General features: G+C 39.2%; 1 long non-coding RNA gene across 2 annotated transcripts in view; it reads right to left on the reverse strand.

Moving 5' to 3' along the window:
- LOC110400791 overlaps positions 1-15,272 on the reverse strand; it is an 87,440-nt gene that overhangs the window by 3,585 nt on the left and 68,583 nt on the right. For both annotated transcript variants that reach the window (XR_002440081.1, XR_002440080.1), the window contains exons 4-5: positions 4,951-5,097; positions 3,275-4,776 (exon numbers count right to left, since the gene is read on the reverse strand). This is a non-coding gene — a long non-coding RNA (uncharacterized LOC110400791). The remainder of the gene's footprint in view (positions 1-3,274; positions 4,777-4,950; positions 5,098-15,272) is intronic.

Genomic DNA, 15,272 nt, shown 5'->3' on the forward strand with positions numbered 1-15,272 from the left:
GTATGCTATGGTGTATGCTATGGTATGGTACGGTATGGACAGGTATGGTACGGTATGGTACGGTACAAGGGGCCATAAAAAGTACAGACACAGGATGTGGTCTGGATAAGAGTATAATAAGACGGGGTACAGCCTAAAGACTCTAGCACTATAACAACTTGTCCATGGTCAGTTGAAGAAATGCAGACTCGGAGCTGGACAAAACCAAATTTAAAGGTACAAAAGAACAAAGAGAAACCATCCAACTTCCATAGAATTCACTGGGTACAGGAAATTAAGATGTATAATGAATAAAGAGCAATCAAGGTGTAAAGCATGTTAGCAAATGTATAAGTATTACATCAAGAGGCTCCTAAGCCGAGAAAAGAGAAATCAACAATATTACATTCCTTCTGACTAAGAATTCAAGCTGCATGATCCCCTCTTGCCCCCAAAACCTTCAATGTTAGGGTCCCAAGGGGTCCATATGCTTGTGGGAAAGCAGGGACTCTCTGCTTTGGCATCGCCACCGCTCATGACTGCAAAAGAATGAGTAGATCCATGCCCTGATCCAGTCCTTCTTCGCTTGAAACATCCTCATGTGCAGCCTCACATCTGACCAGGAGAGCTATGTGCCTCCAAGAATATTTACAGTCATGGACTTCTTAATTTCATGCTTTACCAGAGACAAATTACCTTTTGCACGATCCATGTGAGTCAGCAGCTATGACTAGTTTTCTAAATGACTAAGTGCCAAACAAAAAAGCAGTATCTCACACCTGCAGGCACTGGTAGACTAAGAGGGTGAGCAGCACCTTGTTCTCTTCCACCCCATGTTATTGCTGCTGATATTACAACATGTCCTTGGCCCAGACATCTTGTCTCTTAAACAATGTTCAGAGCTGTGAAGAAGTCACCAGAGGAGCCCTTGAATGAAGGATTCATTGTGGTCCAAAAAGGCAAAGTTCAAGTCCAAAGTTCACCAAATTTGAGTAAGTGGTCCATTCATGTCTAATTGCTTGCAAGTTAAATACCATAGCAATAAGAAACACAGAGAAAGAGAGAAAGAACGAGAAAGAGAGAAAGAACGAGAAAGAGAGAAAGAATGAGAAAGAGAGAAAGAATGAGAAAGAGAGAAAGAACGAGAAAGAAAGAACGAGAAAGAGAGAAAGAACGAGAAAGAGAAAGAGTGAAAGAACAAGAAAGAGAAGGAGAGAAGGAGAGAGAAAGTGTGTAAAATGCTATCTGAAATCAAACCTTTAGCTCCTTTTATCCAGGAGACTGTCTGCTTCAGCACTTGCTTGGATGACTCCCCATTTTAAAAAGTACATAAAGAAGAGAGCACATACCCCACTTGAGCTCTTATGAGTAGTATTCATGCACTGGTCACTGGAAGTATTTTATTCCTTCTATCCTTCCTTGCCAGCTAGTGCTGAGGACAAAACAATAATAATTTTTTTTTTTTTTTTAACCTTCCAGAGTCAAATTAACAGATTAATCCGGCAACAAAGAGAAAGGTAGTTAGCCAGAGACAGACTGAGGCTGTGTTAAGCAGGTGAAATCAGAAATATGGAGGCTTAAGCCTATCAATATATTTCCAGAGATCTGTGTAATAATAGCAATTGAGAGCTTTTATAGCTACACAAATCTGTCAAACATCACTTCCATGATATTTCAGGAGGGAATTGGTCAAAAAGCTTTTTACAGAGAGATAGGGGAGTTCTGTCAGACCTGATCTATTCAATACTTCTTTACAGTACTGAAAAACTGCCTCTGCCCAAGGTAGAAAAGGGAGTGCTATCAAGCAAACCCAAACCAAATTACAAAGAACAGCAACTCTTCAGAGGCAGTCAAAAACCTCTCCCCAAAAGCATGCTGTTGAGGGTTAGGGTAGGATGAGGAAACTAGACAGTGAAACAAGCAGTACTGGATCATGCCAGAGGCTCGAAGTATGAAAAAAATCCCCAAAATAGAGGACAGTTCCTTTTTCAAAGTGACAAATTCATGTTTATACTGAAAAAAGTCTCTACTTTCAAAATCTAATTATTCCAGCCACCAGCACAGAACTGAGGACTTAAAGACCCTAAACAAAACAGGCTATCATGTTTTATTTATAAGAAACTCATACTAAGATTGTTTATTACTTTCACTACTGAATTATAAGGAAGCTCAGGTTTTATTCACACTGCATATATTTTGTAATACACACTGGAATTAAGGAATTCTACGAAAAGCAGATTACAGTTTTTAAAACATTGCTTTAACTTGGATTCACCAAGGGTCTCATCTAATTTGCATACACATATAGGCATACTGTATTTTAAATTAACATCTTTTGTATTTGCTTTTCCTTTTTTCTTTCCTTGCTAGTGGAGCAGAAATGGCTTGAGTTCCCCACTAATAAAACACTGTGAAATGGGCTGGCCTTCGCCTTTCTGTTCGGGGTGAGGGCACAAGTGGGCTGCCCTTTGGGATGAATCTGCTTCAACACCACGCTGCACCCAGCTGCCCATTTAGGATTGCACTTGTTTACCCCAGCCTTTCTGCTTCTTGAATTAAACACTGCCTATGTCAAAAATAGTCTGACAAGCAAACGACCTTGCTTAGATCCCAATTTAGCTTTTGAATTGCTAATATCCATCTACACAAAATATGCTTCTTAAGCAGTGTCAGGGCATTTACTGATCTTTGTTCCCACATACATTCCCAGACAAAGGGACAGCTGCACAGTAAGAGCTTCAACTATCTGGTTACTGTTTATTCTCAGCATGCAAAAAGTCTCCAGAAATTGTCACTGATGCTGTTTATGACCTGTGCCCTCTCCCTGTGCTTCCCTTCTACTTTGCTGATGGATTAGCAATGACATCCAGAAAGGAGAAAAGAAAACAAATCATGAAAAACAAGCACTAAACAAGCCCTGTTCAGCTATGCCAAGCAGTAAAGGGTTGCATATTGCTGTATTATTCCAACACTGGACCGGAATATATTGTGTGGATACAAGCAAATTTCCAACGCAAGCCAGCTTCTCACAAGCTGGCCTCATTACTTCTAAAGGCATAGCCATCACACCCGCTGTGCCAGAGAAACCAGAGCAAAACCAGCTGGAACCCAAAGCAATGAGCAAGGCAAGACACTGAAACACACCACTGGCAAGAGAAAGGGAAAACCTTCAGGGTCCAGAAGAGTAACAGATCTGTTACCCTAGCCCTGAGCTAGAAGGGGCAAAAGCTGCAATGTGAAATAACACGAACAAGAGTACCAATACCGTGTTTACAGTGATGAAAAAAAAGAATACCTTTTACCATCATGGCCCCTTTTCTCCTTCTTGGGTTCTGATTTTTCCATATGTCCTGTTCCTGTGGCCATTGTTATAAATAAACCATCCATCCTGATTTCTGTTCTCTCTTTTTCTTCCAGATATTTCTGAGAGCTTCTTTGGCTATATTTATTTGTTTATTGGTTGAAAAGTGAACATACTGTTACTTTTCTATATATTTTTATACTTATACTTCCAGTCTCGTAGCTATTGTCAAACTGTGTTTATCTGGACAGGGTTTATCATTGTCGTTGAACTGCTGTAAACGTGAAAGACAAAATAATAGCACAATCCGTTTATAAACTGCTCCTTTATGACATCAAAAAGTCAGGGACTGTTGAACCCTGGCAGCTGATATGGTGAATGTGAGCTGCAGAAATATTTCCTGCTGCAATCATGAAGATGGACAAGCCACTTTGCTTGAAGAGAAGACTTTTCGAAATAGATAACTGAGGTAGCTTTAATTTCCAGTATTGTTCCAGAGAACACAAAGCCACACTGTGCTGAGGAGATAAAACAATAGAGAGTACCTATGGAACACTGCAGAATACTGGTTTCCTCTGGAAATATTCCCAGCGATATCCCAAATGAGCTCTGAAGGCAATCTGGCCAAAGACAGCCATCCAGATTCTGCATTTCTTTCCCACTTTCCAGAGGAATACACCAAGTGGATAACAATATTCCCATGAGGAAGGATTACGAGCCCAACTGTTTTTAACAGAATATTGCAATGAAACAACAGAAGGCTGCATGCAGAAACCAGCGCAGGAAAATACTAGCTGGTATGGAACAGTGGAATATTCCTCTAGAGAAACACACAGCTTACAGACTAAGAGCAGCCTCCTGCGCTACGCCCTTGCTGTCCTAAGTGGCTCAACTACATGCTTCAGAACACCTGCTTTGACATGGGTTTGGTTTGATTTCCCAGGAACAGCAGTTATTTTCCTCTAACATTTCCAGTAAAGAGACTCTGTGTTTTAGAAACTGGTTACAGATATGCATTGCACCCATCCACCCTACAGCATTTTTTTTCTGTCCCCTAAATACGGGAACCATTCTTTTCATACTTTGCAACTTGCTTTTGCTTCTTCTTCAAGCTCCTGGCACATTCTGTCTGCTTTTTCTGACCATTCAGTAGCACAGCTTGAGGAAGAGAATTCATCATGGGAAGGAGGAGGAAAATCAATTTACATTTACGTCAGGTAAAACAGAGCTAGTTACATCCTCATGTAAAAGAGAAGATGAGCTGTGTCTCATGTTGATGCAAAGCTGTTTCTTACTCAGAGCGGTCTTAATGCTTCTAGATAACATTTGCACACTGGAAACCAATTCTGAACAACTTGAAAAGGCTGCAAAACCACCACTCCTACTCCTCAGGAGATGGGGCTGAAGGCAGCAGCAGGATACCCAGACGCAGGCCTCTTGAAAGATTTTAATGCTTCACTTTCCACAGAGGTAAGAAAATAAAATCAAAGTCAGTCCTTTGGGATGAGAAAAACAAAGAAACAAAATCACTGGATTTGACAAGTAGAAATAAAATAAACAGTGGAACATAGTTAAAAACGACAGGTTCCTTCCAACACTACAAAATGTGCACACTGTCAAAATAATAATTTAGAAAGTAATTTAGGTTCAATGGCTAGCAATTTACTTACCTGGGTCTGCTGCTAGTTCTCCTCTTTGGTGTTTTTATTACTCCAGCAAAATTGTATATGTTTCCAGAGGGAAGGAGCCTTGCTGTTATCACCCCGTGGAGAAACTAGAGAGAATTCGTGTCTACATTCACGGAGAGAGAAAGAAGACTGTGCAAAGAAGTAAAGAAGAGAAAACATTTATTTGTTCCTACGGTACAACTGATTTAAACATAAGGAAATACAAAACACACAGTATACGTAAACTTAGGCAAATACAATCATACACTCTGCTTACAACCTGATCTTGGAGGACTAATAGAATTCGATAACGAAGCTGCTAAGTACTTCCTAACAGCAAATATGTAATTAAGAGCAAACTGTTCAGTTGATTTTCTCTATTGTCTAATGCTACCGGTGGGATGCATTTCAAAAACCTTTCATGCAGTTTGTTTTTAACATAGTTTGGAACAATTACATGGAAAAGAAACTGGGTAGTTATCCAAAAGTATGCCATTGTTGATTTTCCATAAGAATACCCTGGGTCCTTATAAACCAGGTGTTGCTATAGCATATTGGAAGTGAAAGGCAACATTTCAGAATTTGTTTAAGCGAGATTATGCATACTACACCGCCTCATGGAATTCATGCAAGTGACATTCTTGCCAGCACTTTAATTGGCACTTAGCTTCTTTTACAGCTTGTTTGCCTAGACAGCCTGCACAAAGTGTGGCTTAGAGCATTATAAAACACAGCCTTACAGGAAATACGAATATTCATTTGATAATTGCCATGACAACTCAGCAACGTTAGATTTTAAAATCATTAGTTTGGTATCTGTGAGACGCTGAGTGCTTTTCCACCTCCGGGCATCTCAAGGCTGGAGGAGGTTGAAGCATCAGCTCCGAGAGGGCTCAGCCTCAGAGTCGCAGTCACACATGAGCCACCAGCAAAAACTGTTCAGAGGTTCATTGGGCTGAGCAGTATATCACCCACTCACACTACAAGATGGCCCATGATAAGCCTCTTTTAATGAGAAAATACAATTTGATTGCAGACATAGACACATAGGAAGAATAGGAAGAGAACAATGCAGCCTACAGTCATCAGAAGATACTTGTCAAACAAACCCCACATTTCACAGCAGAGTGCTGACTGCTGAAACTTTTTGACAAAACCAAATGGAAGTGCATGGGATGGGATGGCAGACTTGGAGATATACAGATGACAAGATGGTTGATGACTAGGCAATTAGTCAATGTAATTTATTTAGCCTCAGAATGAGAGTTTCACAATTCTCTCTTCTAGGAAACTTGGAAATTTAGTTTCTTTGCTACAATTTTACGGTATATAACATGTTTGCCATTAGTACATTTCTATCTGGAAGAGGTGGTGGTTATTTTTTTTTTAAGGGATGAGAAAAGCTATGGGGAAAAAGACAAGGAAATAATCATTCTTTCACAGAAAGGAAATATTCCTCCTTTTAAAGTGTTTTTTCATTACTTCTATTAGAACTGAGGCCCATTGTCATGGAGAAATCAGTTGATTCAAATACTATCACTCATAGTGATCACTTGTCACCATTCACGCTGTTTTTAAAGTCTTGAGTCTCCAAGTATACAGGAAACTTGCGAGCAAAGTATAAATTCATAAAATAACAATACTACTGATTTTTATTGGCAAACAAGCCTAAGCACTTTGTAAACCACAAATGTGACCTAAAAAGCAGTATAGACAGGCACACTATGCAGCAAAATAGTGCCAACGATACACACCAAACTTCAGCTACATTTTTGCTGTTTAATTTCATACATTCTTGCCTTTCTTAAGGATGATCAAGATGAAGGGAACCATGTTATGAAGGAATACAACAAACCACTACAAACTGTTTTTTGGAGGGTAGATTTTACACACCCCTTAAAACAGTTAGAAGCACACAGCATTTCTTTATACGTTAAGGGACATACAATGCATTGCTGTGGTTTTCATTCATTTACCTTTTGACAGAGCACCACCTGAGCAATGCTCAGCACTGGCTAGCTACATTACTAAACACAGTTCTGAAAACATGATCTGCAATTTGAAGCCAATGTACAAACCAAAAGTTTCTTCTCAACATTGTAGTACCATTTTCAAAAGTATGGTTCATGCATTTTTGAATTTCATGAGGCTAAAGGAAGGGAATCGTAATCTGCATAGCCTTCATCCAAGCTACCCAGTGTGCGTACCTAACAAGCATCATGAACAAATGCACCACAGCCACAGGCTGCTCTTTGATTCATACAAATGGGTTTCTTAACTCAACCTGACATCTCAGCTGATTAGACAAATAAAATCTCTTGGATAACACTAGTGTTGGTAATAACATTTTCTGAACAAGACAGCTATATTTCATGCTAAAAATGAATATACAACCGCAGGTTGTTAGAGGTCATGGAAAAACTTGTACAACAACAACTAAGAAAAAAAGCAGTTATTTTATAAATGACTGTCTCTTTTCTCATCCTTGTTTGTACAGGTTGTTCTAGCTAATACACACGTTATCCAAGAGATGCATCAACATACAAGGTAAAGTGCTGAGAAGAACACAAGCTGCTTAGCTCTGCTGGGCATATTAAAGTTGAGATGACAACAGAGGTTAACCAAGAGAGGCATAAATGCCGGAAGAACCCTCTTCTTTCCATTCCTCTGACCTGCTGTATTAAACATTCCCCTGTCCCTGGGAAGTACCATATGTCAATGGAACAGGCACTGATGGAGAAGCTAGAGATGCTCACTGCAACAGCCCGTGCGCATCAAGGGATGTCCATGGGCAGCAACAGAGAAGCAGCAGAAAAGGAGAAAGTCATGGTCATCAAATACTGCTCTGAAAAAATAAAAAGTAAAGAAAATGTTGGGAGCTGCTGGTTTACGTCCCGTGTTGTGAAATGATGTCACTGGCTCCCTATTAAAGAAGCTCTTGGAGCTAAAAGGAGACAAAGCCTAAATCTGTGATGTTTCTGACACCAGCTTTCAATGTTTAGCTGCAACCAGAGAGAACCAGAAAGCACTCAATACTGCTCAAGGGAGAATACTCAGATGAAAGAAGACACCATTAAGATAATTTTGCATACAAGAGATCACTACAAGACAGTTCTTCCTCTAAAAAGGAATAGCAGTTTTGTGATCTTTAAAGTTAATTTGGATACTCTCATTGCTTATACAGAAAGCTTTTCAGAGAAAATTGAAATGGGAAAGGGTTCTTAGAATTAAGAATGATTTAAGATGATGGGACAATGCTCAAATGATGCTGTAACTTTTGAAGAGTGAATTAGACTCATTACCAGGCATGCGTTTTCTTTTTTTGTTTCCACTAGCACTGAATTTAAAGAGCCATTTCACAAATGTTATCAGAAATGTTCATTTATGTAATAGTGTTCAGCTATTTAGAAAGCTTACATTGACGTATGAAGTGCAAGCTACCTGTAAACATGAAAACTAACAGTTGTTAGTGGATTTGTAGCAATTCCAAATCTGGAAATGATTAATGAGATGATTTCATGAATTTTTGATTGCTCTAAAGAGTCTGTTTCAAAATGGAAACTAATAAAATATGAAAAATATACTAGAGATTATATATTTTCCCCAACGTGACAAATTTTATAATTAAGCCTAAATATATTCGAGCAGTAGAGAAAAGCCATCCAAGAAACTGGAGATTTCTATCAGAAACAGAGCGACTGATTGCTTTTCCCAACTAGCAGACAGAGCGCAGAACTCGAGGTTCCTTTTCATGTGCAATTTCAAAATGATGCAAAATGCCAACTTGTATAAAATGGATAAATACTTGCAGTGCTGGGAAACCCAACTTCTACTACTCAGCGTACCTGTGGTGTTACATTTAGAACAAGGGATAAATTAAACAGATGTTACAGCTCCACCTACTGAACCAAGAAGAAAGGATCATAAGGGGTATAATTAGCCACTGTAATGAACGGGAGCAACTGAGGATCTATGCAGACCCTGAAACAGATTTTTTTGTTTATTACATTTTGACACAATCATCTGATCAGCCCTTGCACTCTTTCTCAAGATCATGTAGTGTTAGATAACTTTAGCCACCATAAAGAGGTGGCAGGTTACCAATTTGGCCCATTAGAAGCAGCAGCCTGGTTCAGAAACTCGCAGGAGTTGTAATGGTCTCATTTCTAAATTTACTTACTCTTTGGCTAGCACAAAAGTCAGGTTTGTATGCATAGACTTCACTTCAGAAGGATCTTGTTGCAGATGCTGTGTGTGTTCAAAGACCATGAAGCAAACTGGGATTTTTGTAAACCTTTAGTGCCTTTTTTATTCTGTATGACAAAAACTAGATAAGAAGTTGATCAGTGTGAAGTTCCTATGAAACTAGAGGAATATTTGGGGAGGTGAAAAAAAAAAACATCTTGTAAAAAATGTAAACATGTAGCTATAGTTTCAGCAAGCAGACTCTATGCCTTAATCCGCCAGCAGTAAGTGTGAATCAAATACACTATTTCAAAGAATGCTACTCATAGATATATGCCTTTTGGTACAAAAAAAATGGTTAACAGCCAGAAATTCTGGCCATTGCAGAAACCTTAAGACAACAGCAGATCAGCCAAGTACTTCCTACACATTTGGACCATGATAGCAGAGGAAAAATAGATGACAGATGCTGAAGGAAAACTTCTCAGTCAATAACTTATGAAGTACAAAAGAATGTGGCAACATTGCAGGAGAGGAGAAAAGCAGTACAGATAGCATTAATCTTTCATGCCACCTGAAAGATTCATGCAATGAGCAGAGGCAGTGCTATGTGAGTTCGAGAGCCAGTAAAACTAAATATTGCACCTGAAGGAATGGAGTGTTCAACAATATGACAGGTATAACAGACAAATAATGAGACTTTTAGTCAGGAGGATTACCAGAGCCCTAACAGCCACAGAGCACTGGCAAACATGCAGGACCAAAATGTCAAAACAAAAGTAAAAAGAAATGAAATAAGAGTCTGCACAGAGTATAAACCAAATAAGAAATGACACTGATAATAACTGGAACTTGAAAACATGCTTAATGTTTCCAGGCTGCAATTCACCAACTTAAGGGCTGGAAAGATGATGGCAAAAAAAATAACATTTAAATCAGTGAGTAGGGAATTTGGAGTCAGAATCCTTGAAGGATCGACTCAGTTGTGTGTATCTTGGTCCTGCATGTAGCACGTTTTGCTTGCTGCTGTTCTGCATAAAGGAATTTTCTTGACAAACACAGACTGAAGTGGAGACTTGGATCCCAAATCAGCAGGCACTGGAGGAAGGTAGCTGATAAGGAGCCAATTCTGAATTAAACAAGAGTGGATGAAGATGAGAGTTTCCATGAACGCACAAGGACAAGAAATGTAAACTGAAGATTTATAGCACAAATAATCAATTTTCATATTTGATTGTTACAAGCTTGGTGAACGAAGAAAAAAAGAGACATAAAAACAATCCAGAAAATACTTTTCCGTGCAGGAGGCTGAGGGAGACAGCCGACATCTGGGGAGAGCAGAGTGACAGGAGTTGAGAAGGAACGCAGGTTTCCCTAGGATCTCAGGGGCCTCAGAGTGTCAGATTATGAATGTCCTAATTCTACTTATCCCAAACATCAGCAGTGGCCCCATCTGCATGGTTTGCAGAAGAGATAGGTTATAAATCAACAACTGATTCATAGCAGAAAATCAAGACAAATGACTTCTTTCCTTCCTGATTTCAAGAGGATGAAATTCCCCAGCACAAAAAGGTGTAACATGAATTTTGTTCCATTTCCACTACTAAAAAAGTTACAGAAACAAGTTTTGAATTAAAGGCAGTGCTATCAAAAATCCATCCAACTGATCTTTCTTTGCCTGACAGACACCTCCCTCAAATAAAAAGCATTTGAAATAGCACGCATCAGTGGAGAGAACAAAAAGGAGCCAACAAACACAACTGAACTATGCTCTGATCCCTCAGGTGAGAGAGGCATTATGTGGAGTCAGCTAGATTTCATTTCATTCTAGGGTCACTTCCTCAAGTTGTAATGAATATAAGAATGTGGGAGCACATTGTGGGATCTGAAGAGATTCTGATTTCACAGGAAAAAATGAGCAAGAACCGATATACGTTAAAAAACAGAACAGGCAATTGGTACTAAAATAGAACAAATCACAGAAAAGTCCATTATATATGACTAAGACCCAAGATAATGGGCTTCATATTTAAAAGCGATCAAATAAAGAAGAGGCATGCAAATAAACAAATATAATTCTAGAGATGAGACTCTGGAAGTGAAGGAAAAAGGGAATATAGTCACCAAAACACATCTTTAGAACAACAGAATAGCCAGTTTTTCTTCCAAAGAAGGAATGAAGTTGTTTGGTCCTTCAGAAATGACTTCAGCGTTTACCTTACACCTGCAGCCTGGGTGGCACCGGCTGATGCTGCTAAAGGACCACAAAGCAGCATTTGTCACAATTTTACAGCAGCAGCACTAGGCCCTGCAGGCTCTCTGGTTTGAACACTGAAGATTCACAAAAGGCTTTCAGAGGTCATTTAAAAAGTGCTTTTTATTGGAGAAACTTAGAAGCTCACATTCCTGCAACCCTTTCTGATCCAAAGCACTTTCCAATTTGTAACAGGAAAAATGCAGTGACTCTTTTCTTGACGCTTCTTAACAGGCAGACACCCTGAGACTTCAAGCAACAAAAAGCTCCTCAGGATGGAAGCTAAAGATTTCCCTATGCTAATATCACAACTCATCAACATTTCCTTTCCTCAAACCAGCACTCATTAGCATCTCCTTGTACCTCGTGTTCAGCATTTTGCAAGATATTTCCCACGTGTTGAAATCTCTCCCCCTACTGAGCGTACCTTTCAAGTTCTTGTCATGCTACTATTGGGCTCAGCAGCTGACTTCATGTATCTATTTCAGCTTAAGTGTTTACAAAATTCAAATAGGTAGAGAGTTAATGAATTTGCTCAAGCACCTGTAGTGATTGAACAAATTGTTTATAGCTCAGATTGGAAAATTTGCCTAGCGGGAGCAGCTACATTATTATCATTGAACAGTTTATCACAAATGAGCAGTTAGCACAATTAGGAAAAAGAAGTGGGAGAAATGATAATAGTGCTGGGAAGAAAATAATTGTCTGAACCCAAACATCTTAACATAGATATCTAAAGAAAATGTGCATTCCTTAAGAGACCTCTCAGTCAGTCTCAGCGTGATATGAAAATAGAGGCATAGAGCAAGAATTACTTGTGGCAGGATAAGGCAGCCAGGGAGCAAACCTAAGACAAAAATAGGAAAGCAGCGAGTTTGCGATCCATGGTTTCAGAAGTCTGAGTGGCTGCAACTGTTTCTGATTACAAGTTTGTTTTAAGGAAAGGTAAGGTTATCGCCCAAGACATGCAGAGAAGCCTCAGTCCTTTCCTCAGACTTGATGTTTTGCTGAATTTATAAAGCAATTACTACAAAGACTTTTCTAAAAAGCACACTTGTTTCAAAATAGGTGTGAGTCATTGATGACATTCTGCTGTGTACATGACAGGTCCAATCTGCATCTCATTCTGCAGTGAATAAGCAGATTTTAAACAACAAGCTTGGAAAGACTTTCAAGAGCACTGTGATGCCAAACACTGTTAAAACCAGAGAGGACAGAAATATGGTCAAGGCACTTCTGAAAAAATCTGCTTTTGAATACCACAGCCGCAAAGGATAGAGGATGAGAAAACTGAACAGTAGCGAGCTTAAATCTGATAAAATCACTGAAAGATGGACCAAATTAAAATAACAACTAAGTGTTGTCGTACAAGAAGCATCAAGCAGGGAACAGCATGCCAAAAAAATGTAGTTCTTCAGTAGCAATAGCTTAAGAGGACTGGAACTAAGTCTTCCAAGGGACTTGCTTAAAATTCTTACCCTAACAGAAGCTCCGGCACCAACATCTGCCTGCCAGTGCCACAGATAACTTTCTGTGTGTGCCAGACATATCTGGCACAAACAGAATACCCAGCAAATCCAAGACCATTCTGCACTAGTCATGTGGATTTTGAAATTCCTGTATTTCATTGAGCTAGTGCTTTACCAGAGCCCTTCAATAACACTCAGCATCCATTTATGTGTTAGCACCTGTGTTACAGACTAACAGAGCCAATGATCAATCCTTCCATAAAGACACAGTGTTAACAGCTTAGTTGCTAAATAATTGATGGCATCAGCTTGTACCCTTGGTAGGAGTTCCTCTGCCGATATTTGTGAGAGCTGGATCAGGTTCGAACATGAATGGGAATTTGTGCACTAATCAGGCATGGAAAGATTTACTTCAGAAGCAATTCTGTGTAAATGACATGTTAAAAGATTAAGGAACCATTAAAAAGAGCTGCATAAATGACTTATAGTCCTATATTGTGACTTTTAAAATACATTTTGGAGAAACTCAAGAAAAAATGAAGTATCTGATTATATTTTGCACCAAGTTTGCTGCCTTAGGTTACAGAGACTGCCAAGTTGTTTTGCTGTTTTCTTTTTGTCACAAATGATTACATTTAAGTAGACTTGCCTGCCAACATGGTTTGAACTTTGCTTAAATTATGTCATCCTACCATCTAAGTCAATTTCTCACCATCACAAAAAGGTCATTCAAGCTTTCAAGTGCAGTGGTTTGAAAATTAAAACATCTAAGGGTGTAACAATAATGCAAATCTGTTCACCTGGGTTTGGAAAAAAAAAAAAAAGGCACATGGTTTGCCTCTGCCTTCTCAGCTTGAAAAAATATTCTCATTAATGGGTCAAAACGCAATAATGGCTGCACACTCCTCCTGTAACTGTCATTCTGGAAGACTGAAATATTTTGCATGTTAATAGTTTTATTTTAGGCCACAAACTCTATTATATGGCAAATATTAAGTGCATTATGAACAAAGAATGCACAACCATCCCAGAACTATATAGCTAAAGTGTCCTGGATGCCCTCTGAGTGCCTTGTGGAAAATCAGAGGGTTTTGTAAATTTTATTTGGAGTAAGCTTGTTAGATTCTGGCAAATAAGCTTCATCTTGAGCATTTTTGCAATAGTTGAATCTGATAGAACTCCTTATACTTGGCTAGAAAGAAGATTTATAACTGAATACTGTGGGCATGCAGGATGAAAATTCACCAGGTGGTGGTGTTTAGTGAGATGTGAGTGCAGGCCCAAGGCCTAGCCACCCAGCAGACTTACCAAACCAAGAACAAGAGCTGCCTTCCTGCAGGGCAGCAGTTAAGGCTAAGATTAAGGGGAACTGAGTCTGAGATGCTGGGACAGATGGAGGTAGTCATACTTCCCTGCCTTACTAATGATGCTGTATTAGCTCTTTTTTTTTCCTGTTCAGAATTTTTGGTCTCAGCCTTAGAAAGGTTCGCACCATAGAGGACAATGGCTGTCATGTTTCTCTCCCACTGCCTACAGAGAATGGAAGAAACATTTTCACAAATGGTCTTGTCATGTTTCCCGCCAAATCTCAGACAGCAAGCTCTTGCTTAGCCCAAAGAAGAGAAAAACTGTGGGGATCTCAGAATAGGGAGAGGAAATTTAGCTGGTGTAAGGAGGAAGACTCTTATCCTATAGTCCCACTAGTGCAACATATAGCATTACTGTTGGACCATCACCTAAAATAGATTAAAGAAAAGATATTTTGCAAATATTCCCGAATGCCAAACAAAAGAACATTCCAGTCCTATTTATTTGTGGTGACCTCAAAACAGGGAGAACTGAACATAGCTTTTCAGTCTGCACTTCCTTCCCCCATTTGCTGAGACTCTGCTCCAGGACCAGAAGTTTCGCGCCCATTTTCCCAGTGCATTGTGCTCACCAGGGCTTGCTGCTGAATTCTGCACAAAAGTGTGGGAAATTAGAAGTAGAGAATGCTCTTAGGGAAAACCACTGACTGTCACAGTTTTTCTTTAGGATTTCTTGGTCATAACCTTTATTCAATTTTTTTTCTCTACACTTTCCTCAGATACCAGAAAACTCTGTTCTATTTACACCATTTCTGTTCCCTGTAGGATGAAGATTTCTTAGGCATTCCTTCTAAAAATTTAGTAGTAGCATTTCCAGACATCTCTGGCACTCTCTCTGGCTAAATGTCAAGAAAAATCCACTCCCCTCCCCAAACAAACAAACAAAAACTCAACCAAAACATAAACCAAAAAGAAGCAGGCTCAAACTTTCTTCTAAAGTGTCACTGAACAATATGAGTTGCAGTGAATTAATGATGCTTTCCAAAAAACAAATGAAACCACAGTTCTTGTAGATCTACACTGAAGACACATACATACAAAAAATGTTGA

This window comes from Numida meleagris, chromosome 1 (assembly GCF_002078875.1).
Source record: "Numida meleagris isolate 19003 breed g44 Domestic line chromosome 1, NumMel1.0, whole genome shotgun sequence".
In the NCBI taxonomy this organism is placed as follows: domain Eukaryota; kingdom Metazoa; phylum Chordata; class Aves; order Galliformes; family Numididae; genus Numida; species Numida meleagris.